The sequence below is a fragment of the Bidens hawaiensis genome, unplaced genomic scaffold (assembly GCF_021521415.1).
Source record: "Bidens hawaiensis isolate Kalapana, Puna unplaced genomic scaffold, B.hawaiensis_p1.1 tig00011963_1, whole genome shotgun sequence".
Taxonomy (NCBI): Eukaryota; Viridiplantae; Streptophyta; class Magnoliopsida; order Asterales; family Asteraceae; genus Bidens; species Bidens hawaiensis.
The window spans coordinates 188,740-199,158 of record NW_027491961.1 but is presented as its reverse complement, the minus strand read 5'-3'; the positions used below and the strand labels follow the sequence as shown (position 1 = coordinate 199,158).

The 10,419-nt window shown below is 30.7% G+C and overlaps 1 pseudogene; it reads right to left on the bottom strand.

The window, feature by feature from the left end:
• Nucleotides 1-3,323: 3,323 nt before the first annotated feature.
• On the bottom strand, nt 3,324-4,917 carry LOC143539660 (berberine bridge enzyme-like 8 pseudogene; annotated as a pseudogene).
• Nucleotides 4,918-10,419: the final 5,502 nt, after the last annotated feature.

The following is a 10,419-nucleotide window of genomic DNA, read 5'->3' as shown; positions in this document are numbered from 1 at the left end:
ATTTACTCCAGAATGTTTAAGTTTTGAATTTAACCTACTATTTTTTTATTATAATACATGATTATAATACATTAATACATGTTTTCGGGTTATTGCATCTATGAAAAAGGCTATGGATGCTCAAGTTCCAAGCTATCCAAATCTTCAGTCAAAATTGTTGTGCATCCTTCATAATGTCATGTTGCATGTACGTCTCGCCACTTATTAATCATTTTTGTTGTTTTAAACAATGTTGTAGAACTTGCTTATTAATCGGATTGGAATTCTTATATGAAACTCTTCAAAATTATATATATATTTTTGATAACTTAACATAAAAGTTCACATAAATACTTCAGTGTTCACATAAACAATTAAACGTAAATATAACAAATCAATGAGAAAACCGATAACTGGGCTTAACGGGTTAAAACCAAGGTCCAATTGTCTTTAAAAAAATCCCATTTAGGCCAACTAGCGATTACTCTATTAGTTGCACCGATTAGCTGAAAATTAATCAATAAACACCGATTAGCGATTATTCACAGATTAATTCCAATTTTTACAACAATGGTTTTAAATACGCGTAACTTTTAGAACTTTGTTACAAAAAATGTTTTTTTTTCAGACTGATACAGAAACAGATGAAGTGCATGCTCAAATGACACTCCAGCCCGTTCCTTCAGTATGGACTTTTGTAATTCACCGGGCTTAAATTTAGGTTACTGACTATAATTTATAATTGTTTATCATTAGCAATTTGATAGAGAAGCACTATTAAGGTCAGATTTGTCAATGAAAGCACACAAGCCACACACCGAGTTGTTTTGCAAAACTTTGACAGCAAGTGATACTAGCACTCATGGAGGCTTTTCTGTTCCTCGTCGAGCAGCCGAAAAATCTTTTCGCCTCTTATGATTTCAACTTCTTTTCAGTAGACGTTGGCTGACTTTTGACTCGATCAACTCATTTAGCCCATTTCCTTCTAATTTTGTTAATTCTACCAGTTTGACCCGTTAAAGAAAAACCTCAACCTGAATCAACCCAATCGTAAAGTTGGAAAATTTGTGTTTTATGTGTTAACAAACATTTTTTTAATAGGATCAGTTCAATCACTGAAATTAGTGAAATCTAGAAATCAGTCTCATTTCTTTTTTCCATGCAACCGCCTGCACAAGAACTTGTGGCCTGAGATTTACATGACAATGCATGGACATTTCGCCATATTTATCGCGGTAAGTAATAAAAAATATTATTTTCCTTTTGAAACAAACAAATCATTCTTCAACTTTCAGATCAACCAAAGTGTCACCTGCTCACAACCGGTTCGAGTCTGTTTGTTAGCGGAAAGAGGCTTTTTGCAGGAGACTCAACTTCTATTGGGAATTAGGCGCGCTAACAGACAACCAGCAAATTTATCATCATCATTTTTGTCAAGTGATAGCATGCATATTGGTTTGTTTTGTAATTCCTGTAATTTTAATGAAAGTTGTAATTGTATTAACAACATATGACAATTGCGTTATTAATTGTATTTTTTTTAACGTTTAAATATTGTAATTTTCATTAATTCCCGGTGTAATACACGGGTCTCAAACTAGTTTTCCTTATATATAAGAACGAAATCCTATAAAAATGTTGTAATGCATAATCAAATAAACCAAAATAGTATGAGTCGTTGTTATCGTCTGATACCACTAAAAACAATTATGTGAAATGTTTGGACCAAATTTGTAGTTTTCAAAATCTGAAAATCAAATTTACAATATGGTCAAACCACAAGAACCACTTATGCAATTTTCTTGTAATTCTTCTATTGGTTTTGAACTTGACCTCATTAATTCACCCATATTGTTTACAACCAAAATGTGTATTTCTAAACATGTTAGACACATAATATGCAAAGTATTGAAATTACCCACCCATTTATGATGGTTTATACTAGTCTAACACAAAACCTCCCAAATCGTTCATCATCTACAATGGAGTTTTGTGAGTTCTAACCACATGGAACACTAATGCAAATTTTCTCATTTCTTCTATTAGTTTTGAACCTAACCTCATTTTCTCCAATATTTTTGTTTGCAGGCCAAATTCAGTATTTCTAAACGTGTTAGGCACACAATATGCAAAGTATTAACATCCACCCATGATGGTTTATACCAGTCTTACATAAACCTTCCCGAATCATGCAAGCAGGGTTCATCATATATATAATGGAGTTTTGTGAGTTCTAACCACATGGATCACTTATGCAGTTTTCTTTATTGGTTTTGAACCTAACCTCGTTTATTCACCCATATTTTTTGTTCACAAACCAAATTAAGTATTTCTAAACATGTTAAGACACATAATATGCATTGTATTGGCAATAACCCACCCATCCATGATGGTTGATACCAAAAAAAAAAAAACAAAAAAAAAACAAAAAAACAAAAAATGCAAGTAGGGTCATCATCTACAATGGAGTTTGTGAGATCAATTCGGTTACCCACTTGATTATACCACTATTAACTACCAATACCCAAAAAGAGTTCGTTACAAAACCTACCAAATTATAAAAAGCCTCCAAGCATACAAACAAAGCTTAGGTTCAACAATAGTGTCGGATGCTTCTTACATGATTTAGTATGAATGTAGGTCATTTCTAACCCAACCTAACGTGAAGTTTTAATATATAGACCCACTATTCCATAAGAACAACAAAAGTTTACGAACGTACACATTTCTGAATTTAACCCAAATAAATTAGCTTACCATTTTTTTTTTTGCTGGGCTATTCTTAGTTTAACTTTCAACTAACGACAGAGAAACCCCTCAAGTTTCAATTTTTATATTTTTACACCAAAGTCTAAACCTTTTCATACCAAAACTTCAACTTATACATAAATACTCTATACTTACACATAACTTTATAAATAAGCTTCAAGTCTATAAAATTCTCACATAAGCTTCTATATTGACAAACCAAAAAAATTGGGATGTTACACAATATATGGTGAAGCTTGAACGAAAATGTGAGGGGGGGCTACACTACGTATAAACAGTAGCAGATAAATTTGTACTATTGAGAAAAAACATTGTACCTGGTAATTAATATAACATGAATTAAATATATTATTAATACAATTATTACAAGTAATTATAAAGTATTACCGTAACCAGCAAACCAAGTAAATAAACTTATTCCTTATTCAAATGTTCAAGATGGTACTTGAAATAATCAAAATCCATGTTATATATATCTATCAGAAGTGAAAACTAATATTTAATCACATAATTTGATTGTATATCATATTATCTTAATTTTAACTTTGAGACCTTGAAAGGACAAAAGGTCATGCTTAAGAAGTTGGAATGCATTGCTCGTTCCTAAAGAAATTGAGAGGATCAACTCTGGCCTTCACTCTTGTTAGCCTCTTGTAATTTGTCTCTTTGAAGTATTTACGCCCATAAACCAAACCTTCAGCAGAAGCATTCCTACCATGGCTATTGACACCAATATCCAAATCCCTATAGTTCAAAAATGCTTCTCTTGGGTTCTTAGACACAAATGGAGTCATATAATCATACATAATCCTTGAATAATTCAAGAATTGTTTTTCCACTTCATTTCCGAGTTCTTCCCAGATTAGTATGTACTGAATCTTTGCTATGTTGCCCAATCGATGTGGGAAAGGCTTTGCAAATTAATTCGGATATTTCGCTCATTCTTCCACCACATGGGTTGAATTCAACCATCATGGTTTCAAGTTCTTTAATCCTTTCGAATATTAACTCAAAACCATTTTTAGAAATAGGGGCTTTCAGGTAATCAGATTTGCACTTGAAAGTATTGAGTATTTGAGGTGTGCGGCTTAGAAGCTCGGTGGCCAAAGTATCGATGGGGAAACCAGTGTAGTAAAGCACAGACTTGATCCAACTCATTTCAATACAATCCGATTTTTGTAACCCTATTTCGGGGAAATCTTTATTCAGAATTGTAACAAGATTCACCGAGTTTCCTAGGTACAACGCTAGAAACGTACCCCAAACTATCTTTTCACTGTTCGTATTGTTTGTGGCATCCAAAGCCATTCGAAGGTAAATATTGTTATCTAGCTTATCAGCAACTTGTGCCCATTGTTGGGCGATGGTGCTAAGGTTTTGTTCCGAAGTTCTTTCAATCCTAAAGACTGTCACGACTTCCGGTACATGAACCAGTTTGAGCTTGTAGGCTAGAACCACCCCAAAACTTGCACCACCACCCCCGGTGATAGCCCAAAACAAATTTTCACCCGTACTCTTTCGATTCAAAAGCTTGCCATTCGCATCAATTATTTGAGCATCAAAAACATTATCAACAGACAGACCATATTTTCTCATCATGGTACCATACCCACCACCACTAATATGTCCACCAACACCAACCGTAGGACAAATCCCCGCGGGAAAACCATGAATGTTACTTTTCTCGGCGATTCGATAGTAGACTTCACCAAGAGTCGCACCAGCTTGGACCCATGCGGTTTCTTGTTCGATGTCCACATCTATCGACCGAAAATTGAACATGTCGACAATGAAAAAAGGTTCGTTCATGTTTGTAGCATAGGAACGTCCTTCAAAATCATGGCCGCCGCTTCTTGTTTTCATTAGCAGCCGCCTTTCTTTGCCGCACATGATAGCTGCTTGAATGTGGGAAACATGTTCCGCAGTGATGATTAAAATGGGTTTTGGTGTTGTAGATTCGTTGAATCGAAGGTTTCTGATGTAAGTTTGTAAGACTGAGGGAAATGATGACTTTCTGGGAGTATAGATTAGTCCGGTGATTGGGAAAGACGGGTCCGAAAAGTTGTTTAGACATTGAATGAAACGATCTGTAATGGAACTAAAAGTTGCAGAAGATTGGGTGGAGAGCAATACAAGGAGTAGAGTTAAAACTGAAGATACGATTGCCATTGTTTGTAATATGGTATGCATGGCTTGAGGCTTGTGGACACATGCAATTTATAGACAAAACGATAAGTCTTAATGTATTCTTAATCTTTCAAATATGAGATATGTAACACTAAAACATTATTGTAGACTTGGGAGTAATCTTGCAATAAGTTTGAGTATATAATAATGAAAATAATAATATAGTAAAACTTGTATAAATTAATGCTCGATAAATTAATTACCTCGATAAAATTAATAACTTGTTGTAACACCCCGGCGAAAGCAGAAACGCCTGAGTGTGACGTACAGATTGTTTAAAACACATGTAACACTATTAAGTGATAATATTATCATTAATTAATTTACGAGTCAAGTACACAAGTTTGCAATAAGGAATACAAGAAAAATATAAATACAATAATCACTTTGTTCGTTTGTTTAAGTAACCTAACTCTAGTGTCTTCTCCAAGTATCATCCTCTAATATTTGTACCTGTAACATATATATATATATATATATATATATATATATATATATATATATGTATGTATATATATAATACGGTCAATTAACTTAATAGTTGGTGAGTTCCTTGCAATTCCATGAAACTTGTGATAATTAAACTACTTCGCATGCAATGTCCTTTTCAGTTAACCACAGCCAACGCACTCGGATCGGGGGTCCCTTTTCCACTCATAACAAAATGATCCTGAGTGCAAAGGGGGGCGTATGATCATACTTATTGAGACAACCACTTGCTGAGCACATAATCAAGTAAACACATATAACACATAAGTCCACGATATGAATTGCAGTTTAATAGCTGAGTATAAAATCGATTTGCGTTTAATAGGAAATATATGCTACCCCAAAAAAGTAAAAGCGTTAAAAAGGGGTGTGAGAAACTCCCCTCGAAATCGAAGATAACTTGAAATATAAATCGAAAGCACAACAACGAAACCGAAGCAACCGAACATCTCGAACTATAAATAAAATAAATACGAGAATGTAAAGACTAGTTAAACGGGATAATAAGAGTTAAATAATTTGGTTAACGGAATAAAGCATTAGTTAATATATTTTATTAGCATTTTAGGGCCTTCATATTATAATAATATATTTAGATTTAATGAAATTTTAATTAGTATTTAATATTATAACACAAGATTAATATAAAAGTTATGATAATTACTAGGCACGGGCTTTATATCGAAAAGTAATTTGATTAAAGTGAACGAATTAGAAGCTAAAAAATTATAAACTCATTTTAACGGTTTTAATTATTTTAATACAATTTAATTATTATTAGTGAGAGGCTTTTAATATTTATGAAATACGAATTTTCAGTGATCAAATCTATCTTGAAAACATATATGTTAGTGTATTATAAAGATTAACGAATGCAAAAATAATATAATATTATAATAGCGGGTTTAAGTTAGCGAATAGTTCTAACGGATTAAGTTAATGAGCTAATAAATTAAAGTAACGGAAACGTAAGTTAGTCTTTTAACGAGTGTGAAAGATGGGTTTTAGTTGAAAATGATAAATTAAAATAAAAATTATTTAAGTTAGAAAAATAATTATATTTGATTTATTATTATTTTTAATAAGTTTTACAAATTTAATTTAGTTTATGCAATTACAAAAAAGAAAGAATGGTTTTCAAAAACATAACCAAAAAAAGCCTGACCCGGGTCCTTCCGTTCATACCAAAGTGCCTAACCGGCTGATCGACCTTGCAATTTAGTTTAGATATGGAAACAGATTTATTTATAAGATAACTTTCAACTTCATCTTCTTCATTTGAAAAACCCTAAAATCAATTCTCCAAGTCCGGTCCTTGTATGTTAAAATTAAGTTAGGGATTTTGTTAATCGACTAAAAACAACCAAAATTCATTTAACAATTACCTCGAAATGTCCTTGTTTCATGGTAACCACGGCGGCCGGAGTAATAAACTTGGACGTTTGATTTTGTGATTTAGAGAGTGTTTTGAATGGAAAAGATGGTTGAAGCACCTTTAGACGAACGAGATCATCCTATTTATACTACTAATTGTAACGAATATTGATTAATTCGTTGTTAATGCTTTTTAGTTCATGGCCGACGGTTTCGAAGTTTACGGAACCAAATTACTCGCTAATTAATCGAGATTATAGGTTTTATACGATGGTTAAGGTTGATTGTTAAGGTCTATGGACGTTACGGGTTTTAATTGAATTAAAAAGCATGTTTAACGGGGTTAAAAACATCGCCGGAATCTCGCCGGGTCGCCGGAATATGTGGCTGGAAAAACGGTATGGCAGGGAGGGATTTGGGGATATTTTAATATTAATATATTATAAATAAATTTTACAATATTAGCCCTTGCAGTTTCAGATTTCTTTAAATTAGAGTTTGAATTATATTTACATAATAAACCTTATACTTTGAAATGCTTCAAGACTAGAAAATTAAAATGAAATTTACGAAACGGATTCCGACCATTGAAACGTGATAAAGGGTGGAACAAATGCTTAAATACTTGGATAATTTTATATATACTTGCTTTTGTAATTTGTTTAATTCTAATAAACACTCTAAAATCCCGGAGTCTCGTTAATTGTCAAAACGTATAGAAAACGAGCAAGCGATAGCCATGTGATTTAACGAATGCGAATACAAAATACATATATAAAAATGATGCATGAAATACACGTAACGAAACTTGTGGTATATATATATAGGGATAGGTTATTGTAAAAAGACAATGTTTCCTAGGAATAATAAGAATAATTATGGGCCATTAGATTAGGGGATCCAAGGGTTGAGATTTAAAATTACCAAAAACCGACATAGTTTCCTGGGATTACTCTTTCACCTTTATAACCAACATAGTTTCCTAAAATTGTTTTTTAACTATAATTTATAATGCCACATGTCAAAAAATTATTGGTTCTTACCATTCCTAAGAAACTCTTTATTCTTATTTGAATCCTTTTCTATATATATATATATATAGGGAGAGGATCAAGAGAGAACTCCTTCTTAAAGAGAGAACTAGAGAACTAATAAAGAAATATTAATTTAATTAAAGAATATATTTTTAAATTTCCGTTTTTGTCATTATTCTTATATTATGTTACCATTTACTCGAAAAAAAAAACTCGTTGTAGTGCACATATGCAATACATCGACTTTTATTGCATATGTGCACTAGTATGTATTTTGATATGTACAATTATGTTGAATAGCATATATGCAATTTTTTGTATTGTATTAGTGCAATAGTGTTATATTATATACAAAAGTATCAAAAAAACAATATAGTGCATATGTGCATTAGTGTTGTATTACGTATATGCGATAGTTTGTTTCGAGTACAATTATTAGTGTTTGTATTTGCATATATTCAATAATGTGTATTGTATAATGCAATTATGTTGTATAATGTATAATGCAATTGTGTTGTATTATATGCAATAAAACACTATCGTATATATGCAATACACATTAGTGCACATATATACTACATCGCCGGTTTTTTCTTTCTTTTTTTTTAGAAACAATATCATCTTATTAGAAGGAAGAAAGAAAAAAAATCGTAAATTATTTTTTTAAAAAAAGTTAAAAATAGTTTTTATTAATTCTCTAGTTCTCTCTAGATCCCACCCCTATATATATATATATATATATATATATATATATATATATATATAATAAACAAAACCGAAAATTTAAAATGGGTCGGATTTTCGGGTTTGAAAAGTAACGAATGTTACACTTGTCGAGTCTCAACTTGGGACTAGTGTAAAATTGGACCCCGATCGATAAAATAATAAAATAATAACTTTTTTGAAATCTCAGTGTGTATATATTGGTCGCAACGAAATTATAAATTAGTAATTACTACAAGATTCCAAATCTTGTTGACTGTTGAGTGCATCCTTGGTGATCTCTCTTATACTCGCATAACAGTATTCGTTATGATTGGTCATGGTTGATTTTTGAACACCTTTTAGTTTAGGAACTATAGTTAATGTGATATTATAAATTTTTCAATGAACATTTTATAGTGATCAATTTCTAACCATGTTTAATATACATGAAGAAGAAATGTGTCTTGAAATTTGTTTTTGTAATTTATTTTTTGGTACCATGAACTAACTTTTTACTTATTCAAAAACAATGAACTTGACAGATTCAGTTAACTTGTGAATGTACATTGCATTTGAAAATTTAAAGGTCATACATAAAACATCTTTAAATTAATAAATTATTAATTATCGATATAATTATCTCTCACTAAATTGATAAAATATATCGGTTCTAACATTATTAATTTATAAAGGTTTTACTATATATGAAGTAAAACTCTAGAGATAGAAGCCATAACACGATAAATATTTTTAATCAATATTAAGTTAACACAATTAGGTTGTTGCGTAAGGTAGTTTTTTTTATGATTTTAGCTCGTTTAGAGTTCGTTTTTATACGTTTAAACCACGATCTTAGATACAGAGGTCAAACCTTGCTAAAATGGTGTTGTTAGAATCTTAACAGTGATTATAAACCATCCATGAGGCCTAGAAACAATAAACGGTTGGTTTGGTGTAGACCACCCGTCCAACTTGGTGTAGACCACCCGTCCAACCATTTATTAATCTTTAGTATATTGGGAAACATTGACTAAAAAAATTTACAGAATATAACAATATTCAAAACAAAATTAATAAATAAAAATAATTAGGTTATTCAACACATTTTATAATAATAAATTATTATTGTAGAAACGTTCATATTCTTACGCTTTTCATGATCATACTTAATATATAACATAATTAAAAAACATGGCTAAGAAAAGTAACGGAATTTTGAATATACAAAAAAACATCCATAAAGTTGCCCTTACTGGATTATGTTCATAAAAGTTTGCTTCATTTAATTTTCATTTATGTTATCATATCCTTCAAAACGTCATATATATTGGTGTAGGGAATATCAAATACTTGAAATCATGGTGTTTTAACATCATAAACAATAGTTTATGATGAGCGCAATGCAAAGATATAATTCTTGGCATCTATCTTATATAGTAATAATAGTTTCTTTTTATTTTTTATTTTTTTTGTAAAACATGTGTAAAAATAGAAAGATTGTTAATTTCATAATAATTATATGAATAATAGAATTCTTAAGTTACGAAAATTAAGATGGCAAATTGTTGCTATTTTAGGAGTTAATTTGAAAAAAAAATCATAATTTTTATTGTATGTAACTGATAATTTTCAAACATATGATATTTTCAAACATAATTTGAGATCTTCATATTTTCATAATCATTATCTCAAACATATGATATTTTCAAACGTAATTTGAAATCTTCATATCTTCATAATCATTATTTCAAACATACGATATTTTCACATATTCATATTTATATGGAATATTAATATTGCATATTTACTGGGATTTCAAAATATAACACAATTAAAAATCAAATTAAACTATTGAAATAAACATCCCAGTCAAAAGTTATGA